This window comes from Martes martes, assembly GCF_963455335.1.
Source record: "Martes martes genome assembly, chromosome: 4".
Classification (NCBI taxonomy): domain Eukaryota; kingdom Metazoa; phylum Chordata; class Mammalia; order Carnivora; family Mustelidae; genus Martes; species Martes martes.
In genome coordinates, this window is record NC_137891.1 from 23,156,275 (window position 1) to 23,172,558 (window position 16,284).

The window sequence follows — 16,284 nt, forward strand, 5'->3', positions numbered from 1 at the left end:
TACTGATATGTCATATGACTATAACCAGGGTGTGTCAATTTTTTTATCTTCAAAGTAGAAATCACAAAATAGTTTTTCTTTTCCCCACAGCAATTTTTCATGTGTAAATTCCAATTATATTGTAAGTAATTTGGAGGCCCCTGATACCAATTCAAAATAACATTTTGAGCATTTAAAGTGTACTCTGAAAACTACCAGTCTTTCTCTGTGGACTGCTTTCCTCTAACATGTTATTTTAGAAATATGGTGAATATGTCTTTAAAAAGAAGAAGAAGAAGAATAAAAAGACAAAAAACAAATAGTGCTGATAGATAGTCAAAATCTTATAGTGGGGGAGTACAAAAATAGCATTTTGGGGGTTGATGTGCTTTCATTTAATTATTCCTGAGCTTCTTGCCAGAAACCACTAAATATAAGTGGCAGTGTCACGTGGTGATTGGAAGAGTTGACAGCAAAAGTAGACATCAAAAACAGCATCAGAAAAGCACCAGACCATTTTCCAGGTTGTTACCAAGGCTGGTGAAGAAAAACAGAGCAAAATAGCTTACATCAGAAATAATGATTTCTCAGTTATATTCAGTCTTTAGTGATACAAATAGAGCCAGACCCAATTACTTCTTAAGCAAACACATTGTATTCTTTGGGGAAAGATTAACTATAAAATACTTATAGGGATCATGGGGGGAACTCCCTGGAAATGAGTATCAGCCATAATGAAGGACCATGGAAACAGACTTAATTGGAAGCCCTGTGAGGACAGACAGACATCATTCTTCTTTTCATCATGGTGCCCAGGATGATTCACAATCTATAATGGGGAATCAATGAAAATCTGTTAAATGAAAAGTATGAAGGAGCTGGTATTCCTACATAAATTAGAGTACACATAAAGTAAAGGACACTAGTTTATAAGACTTGGTTCTATATACTTCTCCCAATTCTTATCCAGAGGAGATGACACATAAAAGCATGATTAATCAATTTCAAACATCTCCCTTCCTCTTTGGTCCATGGTCTTCCCAACACCAATCCCTTGCCATCTACATTGGTTGACTTCAGTTGTGCACTGTTCCTGATAATTGGTTTTATTGGCAATTACTCCTCCCTCTAAACAGAGGGAGAACAGGTGGAGAACAGGTGGGCTTACACTCTACCTGTTTACTGCTTCAGTGAGGAGTAAAACTGAATGGAGAAGTTTGCTCTTGTACAGCAAGGAATCAACGACAGTGACCACTATTTACTGAGCATTTACTGCGTACAATATGCTCTTCTGAGAGCTGTACACAAGTGGCACTTTTAGCCCTCAAATAACTCCACAAGTGGGGTAATATTTTTGTCTCATTTTAAATTTTAAGAAATATAGAACTACAGAGGTCAAGTAACTTGCTCAAAGTCAGTCAATTCCTAAAAGGCAGAACCAGAATTTGAAACAAAATCTGTTGGACATTAGGTCACTTCCGTGTTTAAAATCACCCATCTTTTCTTTGAGAATCTGTGACAGGCACACCCCTCGAGACAATTAAATCTCCTTCACATCAACAAGTCACTGCTTTTCTCTTATACCTAGCACCATCTTGAACTATCTGTCCTTCAATTTTTATTTTATTCAGGGCAATCATCATTCTAATAAGAGCAACCCTATTGAACTAATCAAGCTGAAAAAAAGAATTACACTTAAAGATGGGCACACTGTTTGCTCAGTCACAACTTCATTATTGCTCACTCTCCCATGAATGTCTCATACTCTCCACAGTCAAGTGTGATAATGGTTGGGATTTTATTCTCTGACTCAGGCACAATTAGAAGCAGGCACACAAATTGCACCAGGACTCTGTTGACTTTCATCTTCCCCTTTGTGTGAAGAGTTGATTTTATTCTCAGACTGGCTCTCCATATTACCATGAATGTGACCACTGGGAAGGGGCTGCCTTTCCTTTAAGTGCATTAGAAAAATTTGAAATAACCCTAGCCATCTGTTTGGGCCCACGTCTGGACCTATCAACACCTGGCCTTGATAGGAATTCTCATGGCGTTTTGGGAAAGAAACAGTTTCTTAAGGGAAGAAGGGGACTAGGTAGACAAATAATAGATCTTCCATTCAGTCTTGCCAGGAATTTGGTAATACAAATTTGTAGAGACTTCTTCTTTTTTTTTTTTTAAGATTTTATTTATTTATTTGTCAGAGAGAGAGAGCACAGGCAGAGGCAGAGGGAGAAGCAGGCTCACCGCTGAGCAAGGAGCCCGATGTGGGACTCGATCCCAGGACGCTGGGATCATGACCTGAGCCGAAGGCAGCCGCTTAACCAACTGAGCCACCCAGGCATCCCTGTAGATACTTCTAATGAAAGGGAGAAGTATAAGGAAGTTTCATTCTAAAGTCAGTTAGAGAGATACAGTCTCTATTGTTGTCTTCTGCAGAACCTCCATTTAGGGGGAAAATAGGCACCTGTTGATGTACTTGTTGGATCAAAGGAGTCTGATAATACTCCGCTAACTCTCCTATCAGAGCAGTATGCATTCAGCCATTACTTGCAGAGGAAGGAGAGAAAAAGGAGAAGGAAGGGATAGACAAAGGGGGGATAGAGGAAGAAAAGAGGGGGAAAAATGGCAGAAGAGGGTTAGAAAGAAAATCCTATTGTCATATAAATCCACTGAAATTTGTCAGAAAGCATTACAAGAAACAGGTATAGGTGTATACAGATGGGGAATTTTAAACTATATCTGCCCTTGTAGATTAGATATTATATAATTATAGTTTTATTTTTTTAAGATTAAATTTCATGTCATTTGATAGTGTTTTGGGCTCTTCCAGGGTGTCAATATGAGTGTTAAATTGGATTACCTACACCCCTTGTATTTTCTCTTTGTTCTACCTCATCCGTTGGCAAGCAATTGCAAAAGCCCAGCCAGGAACCCATGTTCTGAGCAGGAGTTGTCTGTGTATTCTATATTTACTCTGCTTTTTCTTAAAGTGTACAAAGTAAGAAGTGTCCCTTTGAGAAAATGATGTTTTTCTAAAGTCCAAAGTTATCTGAACCTATATGAAACTAAAAAAAGTCTTGGGTTAGGCTTATGGTTTGAGGTTTGAATTAAAACTTAGGTTATTCTTATTTTATCCTCACTAGTTTTCCATCAGTGTTTATATTGTTTCTATATCTCTGTCTTCCAGAGCAAGACATTATCATGGGTTTGGATACAGTAAGAACAAACTAACCAGATTTTCTGCCCATATGTCAAAATGAACCTGGGCTAAACATGTCTACAGGTTTAAACTTTAACTACATGTATATTTGGTTCACTTTGGTTGGTTTACATTTCTTAGTTTTAGCAGGCCATATTTATATACCATAAAAATACCAGTGAGATGCCAGGATCTCTCAAACCCCAATATTATACAAGTAGTTAATCATAGGATAAGATCACCAATTCATGTGCTTCAAAATAGAGTATCTTCTGGATTCTTTCTCAGTGAATAAACTCAATATGTCAGTTAAAATCTGTTATACTCACAGCTCTTTCTAAGTGAGGCAGCCCTGTCTGAGGTTGCTACTAAAGGGGGAAATTTATGAGACTATGTTTTGCATTAGCTATCGCATCTGTACCTCTACCTGCCTCCCACAGCCATTAGGACAAGACTGGATAACTGACCCAAGACAGCCAATCTGTAGGCTAGCCATATACCTATAAACTGCCCTGCTATGGAAGATAGATGTATTATCATAGTCAATAGATTACATTCTTGGGAACTTAAATAGGGTAATACAGAAATAATAAAGGTGTGAGCATGGGAGCCAAAGCTTCCAACTAATGTTGAATCAAATCAGGACCATGATAGTCCTTAAGCATAGCAATAAAATAATGGTCAACAATACTAACCATTTCCAATAAAGCAGCTATTTTACTAGTATTACCTCATTTCATTATATTTAAATTAGTTACCACTTTCATTTTATCTTACCGTTCATGAAACTGAAATTGAGTGAGATGAAGTATATTACCTATTTGAACCATTAACCATTGGTGAAGCTTGCATTCAAATTCAGATTTATATCACTTTATAACCCATGACCCTTATTATTATGCCATATTATAAGAGAGAATTTTAGGAAGCAGAAACAATGATGAAGCAGAAGTTAAGAAAAGACAGAAAACAAAGAGAAAAAAATATGCCAGTTGGTATTGAGAGGAAAATGAAGGTACAGGATAGAAAGCTGTAATTTAATGGTTGGTCACTATCTTAAAAGTTCAGATTTTACTGCTCCTATGGTTCCTAAAACTAAAATCTATACTCTATATTCATGATGAAGGATCCTTCTATGGATTCCCTATGGGGATGATGGTAAGATTCTGTCCTTTAAATGTCCCTCCAAAGTATTTCTAAGAAATGCCCCCTCCACCCTTGCCATCTTGAGCCACCTTCAGTGAGGGTGCCCAGCTCTCCCAACTGAGAAAAGCTAATTCGAAGGACTGCCACTTAATAAGTAGATCTTAAGCAAGGTCTACTTATCCACTTATTCATGAGCAAATTAATAACTGTGTACAGCACTATATAATCATAATTTCTTTTTTGAAGAAAAAGAAGAAAAATATTCTTTTTTGTAGATGGGATTTGTAGATACTCTACTGTATTTGCACAATTTATTCATCTAATTAGAGCTGCTTCCCTACTTATACATACATTAGAGTGTAAGAGACTGATGTCACTGAAAAGAATGTCCTTAAACACGTAGGAACATTTCAAATATATTGTGAAGTATGTTAAATAGGAAACAGAATGAAATTAGCAAGGTAATAATATTTTGTGATCATATAGTAGAAAAGAGAGATTCTCATAGATCAGTACATGTGTTTGTACTGATCTTTGAAAGAATGACCGAATGAAAAGTAAAGATGATATAGCAAGCTTTTCATAAAAATAATACTGTTTATTTTTGGTACAAAAGTGTCTTTTGTTCTATGAGAAAATGATGCCAATTGTTATAGTTATTTTTGTAGTACGTGAATTTAGCAAAAACGTTTGCCAATCCTATTGTTGATCTCCAGTTTTTATTTATTTAAAAAGTATTCTCTTGTAGGTAAAATCCCAAAGTTCAGGAATCACTGGTATAGAAAATGATCATTATTATGGGAAATTTTGGAGATTAAGAAAGACATGTGTCTGAAAAGGGGAAAACAGCTTCCACTAGATTTAGTCTCTGGGAATAATCTTAAAAATTAAAAAAGTTAAAGACTAGGAACTTTTAAATTTAAAAGCACTTTTTTAATACACCCAAACTTTGGGCTATGTATCTGTAATAAGCTATGATTTTTTGAGGTTTTCTCATTGTTGATTGTATTTCTATTTATCTATATTCCATGTGAATGAGTAACTGAGTGATTGATAAGACAGCACCCATAAAGTAAACTTCTAGAAACATTTTCATTAAAAAGACAGAGCTAATCTTACCACAGAATCTCATTGGCAGAATAGGGAGATATTGCAACTCACCACAATAAAGTAAATATTTCAACAAGATTAATACCTATTTAAAAATGAAAACTGCTGAACCGTGGCAAGTAGAAGCCACTAAACATTTGATACATGTCTCTGCCAGGTTCTAGCCAAACCACCGAAATGTCCTGTCAAGTTATGCATCAAATAGAAGCTCAAAGAAAAGGAATTGATGCTAGAATCTAGGCAGGAACAGGAACAGGTTTAGATTTCAAAAGTAGCCCAGTAAACCTTGTGGTTGTTGCCCAATGCGAAGGGCACTTTCTCCTGGTTAGGAAGGACGCTTTTCTATCTGCTTTAGGAGCTGCTGGGTTTCAGTTATGATAGGTAGCTTACTTTTGCCCTGCTCATTGCCCATTCTTGCTTATTTGCATTTCGGAGTAGCATCCTTGTCATACCTCCTTATCCTTTACCTCAGTTATCTTTCCTCTAACATTTCCTTTCACACTTCCCATAACAGACAGAATGAAGTAAGTGTCTCATCTTACTACAAACGACTTTCACAACTCTCTCTTTGTTGAGGAATGGGGAGCTATATGAAATTATTCAAAATTGCACTGGAAGGGCTAACTCTTAAAATCTTAGAAATAGATGCTTAACAAATAAAATTCAAGGCTGGCTTTATTCTCGAGACAACTTAATTCAGTAGGACTAAATCTGAAATTGAGAAAATTCTGTTAGGGTAGACCTAAAACTTATCTCCCACTAGCCTTAAAGCAGGAGAATTCTGCATAAATGACAGTACATCTGGGTAAGGGGAAGAGAATCATAGAATTAATGTCTAATTTTGAGAGAGAACAAATGTAAAAAGGCTTTACATTTTTGTATCCTGGTAAATGCCAAAGCTGATTATCTCTTCTTTCAAGCAAATGAGAAAGACATCTTGTTTATTCTTTATTTATGATAATTTGACCATAAGAAAACTGGATTTTATTTAAATATTCTCTAATTTGGATGTTACTGAACCCGGTTAACACTTGCCTTCGTTAGTCCAAAACAAATTTCACTAAACAAAAGCTTTTAATTATTTAATTATTGATAGAGTAATCAATATCTTGAAGAGATATCTTGCACTTCTCTGTTCATTGCAACATTACTCAGAGTAACCAAGATGTGGAAGCAACCTAAGTGTCCATAAGTGGATGAATGAATTTTTTTTTTTTAATTTTTTATTTATTTTCAGCGTAACAGTATTCATTGTTTTTTCACCACACCCAGTGCTCCATGCAATCTGTGCCCTCCCTAATACCCACCACCTGGTTCCCCCACCCTCCCACCCCGCCCCTTCAAAACCCTCAGGTTGTTTTTCAGAGTCCATAGTCTCTCATGGTTCACCTCCCCTTCCAATTTCCCTCAACTCCCTTCTCCTCTCCATCTACCCTTGTCCTCTATATTATTTGTTATGCTCCACCAATAAGTGAAACCATATGATACTTGACTTTCTCTGTTTGACTTATTTCACTCAGCATAATCTCTTCCAGTCCTGTCCATGTTGCTACAAAAGTTGGGTATTCGTCCTTTCTGATGGAGGCATAATACTCCATAGTGTATATGGACCACATCTTCCTTATCCATTCATCCGTTGAAGGGCATCTTGGTTCTTTCCACAGTTTGGCGACCGTGGCCATTGCTGCTATAAACATTGGGGTACAGATGGCCCTTCTTTTCACTACATCTGTATCTTTGGGGTAAATACCCAGCAGTGCAATTGCAGGGTCATAGGGAAGATCTATTTTTAATTTCCTGAGGAATCTCCACACTGTTCTCCAAAGTGGCTGCACCAGTTTGCATTCCCACCAACAGTGTAAGAGGGTTCCCCTTTCTCCACATCCTCTCCAACACACGTTGTTTCCTGTCTTGCTAATTTTGGCCATTCTAACTGGTGTAAGGTGGTATCTCAATGTGGTTTTGATTTGAATCTCCCTGATGGCTAGTGATGATGAACATTTTTTCATGTGTCTGGTAGCCGTTTGTATGTCTTCATTGGAGAAGTGTCTGTTCATATCTTCTGCCCATTTTTAAATATGATTATCTGTTTTGTGTGTGTTGAGTTTGAGGAGTTCTTTATAGATCCTGGATATCAACCTTTTATCTGTACTGTCATTTGCAAATATCTTCTCCCATTCCGTGGGTTGCCTCTTTGTTTTGATGACTGTTTCTTTTGCTGTGCAGAAGCTTTTTATCTTGATGAAGTCCCAGAAGTTCATCTTTGCCTTTGTTTCCTTCGCCTTTGGAGACATATCTTGAAAGAAGTTGCTGTGGCTGATATCAAAGAGGTTACTCCCTATGTTCTCCTCGAGGATTCTGATGGATTCCTGTCTCACGTTGAGGTCTTTTATCCATTTCGAGTTTATCTTTGTGTACGGTGTAAGAGAATGGTCAAGTTTCATTCTTCTACATATAGCTGTCCAGTTTTCCCAGCACCATTTATTGAAGAGACTGTCTTTTTTCCACTGGATATTTTTTCCTGTTTTGTCAAAGATTATTTGACCATAGAGTTGAGGGTCCATATCTGGGCTCTCTACTCTGTTCCACTGGTCCATGTGTCTGTTTTTATGCCAGTACCATGCTGTCTTGGTGATCACAGCTTTGTAGTAAAGCTTGAAATCAGGTAACATGATGCCACCAGTTTTATTTTTGTTTTTCAACATTTCCTTAGCAATTCGGGGTCTCTTCTGATTCCATACAAATTTTAGTATTATTTGCTCCAGCTCTTTGAAAAATACTGGTGGAATTTTGATTGGAATGGCATTAAAAGTATAGATTGCTCTGGGCAGTATAGACATTTTAACGATGTTTATTCTTCCCATCCAAGAGCATGGAATGGTCTTCCATCTTTTTGTGTCTTCTTCAATTTCTTTTAGGAGTGTTCTGTAGTTCCTCGAGTACAGATCTTTAACCTCTTTGGTTAGGTTTATTCCGAGGTATCTTATGGTTTTTGGTGCTATAGTAAATGGAATCGATTCTCTAATTTGCCTTTCTGTATTTTCATTGTTAGTGTATAAGAAAGCCACTGATTTCTGGACATTGACTTTGTATCCTGCTACATTACTGAATTGCTGTATGAGTTCTAGTAGTTTGGAGGTGGAGTCTTTCGGGTTTTCCATATAAAGAATCATGTCATCTGCGAAGAGAGAGAGTTTGACTTCTTCCTTGCCAATCTGGATACCTTTTATTTCTCTTTGTTGTCTGATTGCTGTTGCTAGGACTTCTAATACTATGTTGAACAAGAGTGGTGAGAGTGGGCATCCTTGTCGTGTTCCTGATCTCAATGGGAAGGCTGCAAGCTTTTTCCCATTGAGGATGATATTTGCTGTGGGTTTTTCATAGATAGATTTGATGAAGTTCAGGAATGTTCCCTCTATCCCTATACTTTGAAGCGTTTTAATCAGGAACGGATGCTGGATTTTGTCAAAAGCTTTTTCTGCATCAATGGAGAGGATCATGTGGTTCTTCTCTCTTCTCTTATTGATTTGTTCTATCACATTGATTGATTTGCGAATGTTGAACCATCCTTGTAACCCAGGGATGAATCCTACCTGGTCATGGTGGATAATCTTTTTAATGTGCTGTTGGATCCTGTTTGCTAGGATCTTGTTGAGAATCTTAGCATCCATATTCATCAGTGATATCGGTCTGAAATTCTCCTTTTTGGTGGGGTCTTTGCCTGGTTTGGGGATCAGGGTAATGCTGGCTTCATAAAAAGAGTCTGGAAGTTTTCCTTCTGCTTCAATTTTTTGAAACAGCTTCAGGAGAATAGGTATTATTTCTTCTTTGAAAGTTTGATAGAATTCCCCAGGGAATCCGTCAGGTCCTGGGCTCTTGTTTTTTGGGAGGTTTTTGATCACTGCTTCAATCTCGTTACTAGATATCGGTCTATTCAGGTTGTCAATTTCTTCCTGGTTCAATTTTGGGAGTTTATAGTTTTCCAGGAATGCATCCATTTCATCTAGGTTGCTTAGCTTATTGGCATATAACTGTTGATAATAGCTTCTGATGATTGTTTCTACTTCCTTGGTGTTAGTTGTGATCTCTCCCTTTTCATTCTTAATTTTATTAATTTGGGCTTTCTCTCTTTTCTTTTGGATTAGTGTGGCCAATGGTTTATCGATCTTATTGATTCTTTCAAAAAACCAGCTTCTAGTTTCGTTGATACGTTCTACTGTATCTCTGGTTTCTACCTCGTTGATCTCTGCTCTAATCTTGATTATTTCCCTTCTTACGTGTGGAGTTGGTTTGATTTGTTGTTGATTCTCCAGTTCTTTAAGGTGTAGAGACAGCTGGTGTATTCTGGATTTTTCAATTTTTTTGAGGGAGGCTTGGATGGCTATGAATTTCCCCCTTAGGACCGCCTTTGCTGTATCCCATAGGTTTTGGAGTGAAGTGTTTTCGTTCTCATTGGTTTCCATAAATTGTTTAAGTTCTTCTTTGATCTCCTGGTTGATCCAAGCATTCTTAAGCAAGGTGGTCTTTAGCTTCCAGGTATTTGAGTTCCTTCTGAACTTTTCCTTGTGATTGAGCTCCAGTTTCAAAGCATTGTGATCTGAGAATATGCAGGGAATCATCTCAGTCTTTTGGTATCGGTTGAGCCCTGATTTGTGACCCAGTATGTGGTCTATTCTGGAGAAGGTTCCATGTGCACTTGAGAAGAATGAGTATTCTGTTGTTTTAGGGTGGAATGTTCTGTATATATCTATGAGGTCCATCTGGTCCAATGTATCATTCAATGCTCTTATTTCTTTATTGATTTTCTGCTTCGATGATCTGTCTATTTCTGAGAGAGGCGTGTTAAGATCTCCTACTATTAATGTATTCATATCAATATGACTCTTTATCTTGATTAATAGTTTTCTTATGTAATTGGCTGCTCCCATATTGGGGGCATAGATATTTACAATTGTTAGATCATCTTGGTGGATAGTCCCTTTAAGAATGATGTAGTGTCCTTCTGTATCCCTGACTACCGTCTTTAGTTTAAAATCTAATTTATCTGATATGAGAATCGCTACCCCGGCCTTCTTTTGAGGCCCATTGGCGTGAAAGATGCTTCTCCATCCCTTCACTTTCAGTCTGGGTGTATCTTTAGGTTCAAAATGGGTCTCTTGTAGACAACATATGGATGGGTCCTGTCGTTTTATCCAATCTGCAACCCTGTGTCGTTTTATGGGTGCATTTAGGCCATTCACATTGAGAGTGATTATTGAGAGATACGTTTTTATTGACATTGTGTTATCTTTGAAGACTTTCTTTCTGTCGATTGTCTCTATATTTCTGTTCAATGCTATTCTTAGGATTTTTCCTCTTTTATAGAACCCCCCTTAATATTTCCTGCAGTGTCGGCTTGGTGGTTGCATAGTCTTTCAAGCCTTGCCGGTCTTGGAAACTCTTTATCTCTCCATCCATTTTGAATGTCAGTCTTGCTGGATAAAGTATTCTTGGTTGCATGTTCTTCTCATTTAGTGCCCTGAATATATCTTGCCAGCCCTTTCTGGCTTGCCAGGTCTCTGTGGACAGGTCTGACGTTATTCTGATGGGCTTTCCTCTGTATGTAAGGAGCTTCTTTGTCCTAGCGGCTTTCAAGAGATTGTATCTACAATTATGATTCCTCAATTTTACTATGAGGTGCCTGGATGTTATTTTTGAATTTATAATCTTGGGGGGGGACCTTTCTACTTCTAGTACATGAACACTTGTTCCATTCGCAAGATTGGGAAAATTTTCATGAAAAACTTGTTCCACTATATCTTCTAGACTTCTTTCTTTCTCCTCCCCTTCAGGGATTCCAATAATTCTGACGTTGGAACGTTTCATGGCATCATTTATTTCCCTGATTCTGTTTTCGTGGCTTCTAAGCTGTTTGTTCCAGGCTTCCTCCTGATCCTTTCTCTCTATTTGTTTGTCCTCCAGATCACTAATTCTATCTTCTGTCTCAGTTACCCTAGCTTTTAGAGAATTTAGATTAGATTGGAACTCATTGAGAGTGTTGTGAACCTCATCCCTGGTGGCCTTCAGCTCTGCCCTAACATTATGAACCTCCTCTCTGGTCGCTTTCAATTCTGCCCTAATCAATTCTGTTTGGTCATCCATGGCTTTCTCCAACCTAGCTATTGCCTGGATAATTGTTAGCCTGAATTCTCTTTCTGACATATTGTCTATGTTGATAGCCGTTAGCTCTGTTGCAGAGGGCCCATCCTCTGTATTTTTCTTCTGTTGGGGATTCCTCCTCCTAGTCATTTTGGTGAGAGATGACTGGACAGATGTAGCTGGATGTATTGACCGTGGTGCAGTCAAGGTGCACCCTGGAACGCTTCTGAGCACTCAGGATTCCCCACCCAAATGAGAGAAAAAAGAAAAGAAAAAGAAAAAAGAGGGAGAGAGAGAGACAGGAAAAAAAGGGAAGATAAAAGTGAAGGTTCAGCCCAAATGGGCCCCAGGGTAAGGTTTATGACGTATACAAACAAAAACAGACAAACAAAAAGACTGATAAAAGTATATGACGAGAGAAAATATATATATATATAAGCAAAAAAAAGGAGGAGCCTCGTCAAGAAGAACCCCAAGTATAAGATTTATATACTATCCGGACAAACATAAATACACAGAGACACTGGCAGAAGAAAAAGATGGGAGCATGGTTATAGATTCTCGGTGTGGGCGAGGAAGGTTATTTTGATTCTTCCTGGATGTATCTTGATATCTTTGTTAAAGGACTCAACTTTCCTAAGAAAAAGGGGGATTAAAAATTGGTTCACCTATAGGGGTAGCATTGCTTGGAGAAAGGGGGTTACCTTGAAGTTTAACTCTATATGAATATTAGAAAATAAAAATAAAAAAGGAATAAACTGGACTAAACTAAATTAAAAATTTTTTTAAAAATTAAGAAAATAGAAAAGCAAAAGAAAAACACATGTGTATGTATCAAAAAATTCAGGTTAGAAGTTTATCATGGAATTTGATGTACTGGACATCTCACTGTGATGGTAAATAGGTTAAAAAATTATCTATATAAAAAAAGAAAAAAAATGAACCAGAATAGTGGGAAAGAATTAAAAATAAAAGTTGTATCTATGAAGTAGTGGTGGTTGTTCTCTTGTAGTCTTTTTTTTTTTTTTTTTTCCTGATTTGTTTTCTGGGGGAGGGGGCTGCCACGTGGGTTTTCAGTCAATGATGTTCCCTGAGTTAAGTCCTCCCGACCCCCTCAAGGGGGTGGGCTCTGAGAAAAACGTTTTTTTTCAGGTTTTTGTTCTCTGGAGGTTTTTATGTTTGTTCACTTCTTTTCTCTCGCCTTGACAGCTTTTGATGGTTTTTGGAGGTTTAGAGGAAAGAAAACTGCACCCCAACCTCCCTCTCAGAGAGAAGCCTCAGTCTGCTCCCCTGCAGGTGCTGCAGCCGCTGGGCCGCTGGCAGAGCAGGTTCTGAGTCGCGGTCCCTGGGGACGCAGGATCTCCTGCTTGTCCGCAAAACCAAGGCAGCTGTGGCTGTCTGGGCAGCTCCAGACCGCCAGAGAGGTTCCAAGCAGCGATCGCACACTGAGATTTTCCCGCTGGCTGGGGCTGAGAGCTCAGGTCTTGCGCGCACCTCTCCCAGGGGATGGTTTGGGGCGCGGCGCCTCCAGCTCTATCGGCTCTGTCGCCGCGTGGGTCTATCGCCGCGTGGGTCCCAGAACACCAGGCTGGGCGTTCGTGCACCTCTCTCAGGGGAGGTTGAGGCACGCGCGCTTCTCCAGGAAGGTGCGCGTTCTGCCGTCTGGTGTGGCTCCCAGTCCCTCACGGGAGCCGGACTCCACCCGTTCTCGGGCGCACTGGCGGCTCCGGGACAAAGACCAGGTTTCTCCGCCGCACTCTCCGGCTCAGCGCCAGGGGATGCTGCCCTGGGTCTGGGGACTTAAGCCCCTATCCCTATCCGCCCCGATTCCCACAATTTCCCCGCGCGAGTCTTTGCTCTTTTGAGTGCTTTCAACAAGACTCCAAGTTAATGCTGGTCCCCAGATGCCGGGCACTCTCGTATCGGGGTATTATTTTCCAGTCGGTCGCCTCTGGTGGCTCCCTCCCCCTTTTGTTTATCTTCCGATATCAGTCCGACGTTCCCACTCCACTTTACCTGCCCACTGGCGTCTTCTGGCCCCCGTAGAGATCCAGACGTGTATAATTCTGATCTCAGGCTGATTTCATGGGTGATCGGAGTTCTTTGGTAGGTAATCAGCTCACTTTAGGGTGCAGGTTGAAAAGGCGCCTCCTCCTACTTCCCCGCCATCTTGTCTCCCCCCTGGATGAATGAATTAAAAAAAAAAAAACTGGTGTATAGACACAATGAAATAGCATGCATCCATTAAAAAAGAAATAAATCCTGGGCACCTGGGTGGCTCAGTGTGTTAAGGCCTCTGCCTTCGGCTCAGGTCATGATCTCAGGGTCCTGGGATCAAGCCCCGCATCGGGCTCTCTGCTCAGCAGGGAGCCTGCTCCCTCCTCTCTCTCTGCCTGCCTCTCTGCCTACTTGTGATCTCTGTCAAATAAATAAATAAAATCTTTAAAAAAAGAAAGAAAGAAAGAAAAAGAAAGAAAGAAGTCTTGCCACTTACGACAAGATGGATGAACCTGAAGGTCATTATGCTAAGTGAAATAAGCCAGCCAGAGAGAGACGCAGAAAAGACAGATACTATACTGTATCACTTATATGTGAAATCTGGGAAAAAAGAAAGAAAAGCTGAGCTCATAGAAACAGAGAGGAGAATGGTAGCTGCCAGGGGCTAAGGAGGCTGAGGGAAACGCAGAGAGGTTGGTTTAAGGGTGTAAGGCACTTTCGGTTATGAGTAAGTTCTAACGATCTAATGTACAGTGTGATGCTTATAATTGGGAAGTAATGTATACTTAAAATTTGCTAAGAGAGTAGATATTAAGTATTCTCAGCAAAAAAAAAAAAAGTAACTGTGTAGGGATGGATGTGTTCACTTGATTATGATAATCATTTCACAATTTATATGTTTATCAAATCATATGTGCTCTAAATACATAAAATTTTATTTGTTAATTGTACCTCAATGAACTAAGAAACACATAAATATGCAAATAAATACAAAGTTTAAAATAGATTTTAAAAACATCTATATATGTCTCAAAAAAAACACATTTTGATGAGTTTTACGATATACCTGATCTTAGTGAGATTGGTGCATTAAATATAGATGAACTAGTCTTTTCTTCCAAAAGGTTACATATAAGAACTCCTGTCTTTCTCTATCCCAGACATCATCATTCTATCTCGAGTTTTGGGGACCAGGACTATTTGATCTATTAAAAAATAAATAAATAAGAACTAGAACAGTTGATGAAGTCAATGTATGTCCTATAGGAAAACTCAGAGAGGACATGGGCCAATCCACTGTCCTGCTAATTATCCTAATAAAGGAATGGGGGAAACCTGTCTTTACTGTCTCTTTTAAGAGGTATCCAAAATGTTTATTAAAATTATTATGTAAGGGGTACCTGGGTAGCTCAGTTGGTGAATCCTCTGATGCTTGATATTGACTCAGATCACGATCTCAGGGATGTGAGACCCAGCCCTGCATCAGGCTCTGTGCTCAGCAGGGAGTCTTGGGGTTTTCTCCCTGTACCCCAGCCCCCACTCTCTCTCTCTCTTGCTCTCTAAACTAAGTAAATAGAATCTTTAAATAAATGTTTATGTGAAATAACTTCTAGCAGAGACCCACTAAGGTAAAAGAACCTTTTATGAACCTGGAAGTGGTTGGCTTTGGGGAAGACACTGAAAACCAGGTCTAGTTCTTCAGGCAAATTGGTTTTTTATGACTTTGGAGTGGAGGGCTGGTTTGCTAGGAAGGCATGTTAAGAAACTGATGTTTTCTTTTTAGTTATCGTGTCTAGAAAAACCTTATGCATACAGCATGGACACTGAGGGTCATTGAAGAAAGACTCTCATCTTGGTCACAGAGACAGTATTTGAGCCCTGTCATTGTCTTTTATCCCGTCTGAGAATGAAGTCTTAATCCTGGTCCAGCTTCCAATGGGGTTGAAGTACTCTTGCAACAGGAACCTCGCAGCCAATATATGCAAGTATAGCATTTGACCCTGCACTCTAGTCTCCTTTAGGAAACAATTTCTCTAGTCAGTTTAACACTATGTTGACTATTTTTTTTTAAAGATTCATTTATCCATTTGACAGAGATTACAGGTAGGCAGAGAGGCAGACAGAGAGAGAGGAGGAGGAAGCAGGCCCCCTCTGAGCAGAGAGCCCGATGCAGGGCTCGATCCCAGAACCCCGGGATCGCGACCTGAGCCGAAGGCAGAGGCTCCAACCCACTGTGCCACTCAGGCGCCCCTATGTTGACTATTAAAAGGGATGAATTTGGTGCTATACAGGCATAACCCTATCTTTATTTTAAATTAATTTATTTATTTTAATAAATATATAATGTATTTTTATCCCCAGGGGTACAGGTCTGTGAATCGCCAGGTTTACACCTTTCACAGCACTCATCTAGCCCATACCCTCCCCAATGTGCATATCCCCACCACCCTCTCCCGTCCCCCCTCCCCCCAGCAACCCTCAGTCTGTTTTTTGAGATTGACTCTTTTATGGTTTGTCTCCCTCCTGATCCCATCTTCTTTCATGTTTTCTTTTCCTACCTCCCCCCAACCCCCCCACATTGCATCTCCACTTCCTCATATCAAAGAGATCATATGATAGTTGTCTTTCTCCGATTGACTTATTTCGCTAAGCATGATACCCTCTAGTTCCATCCACGTCGTCGCAAATGGCAAGATTTCATGTCTTTTGAT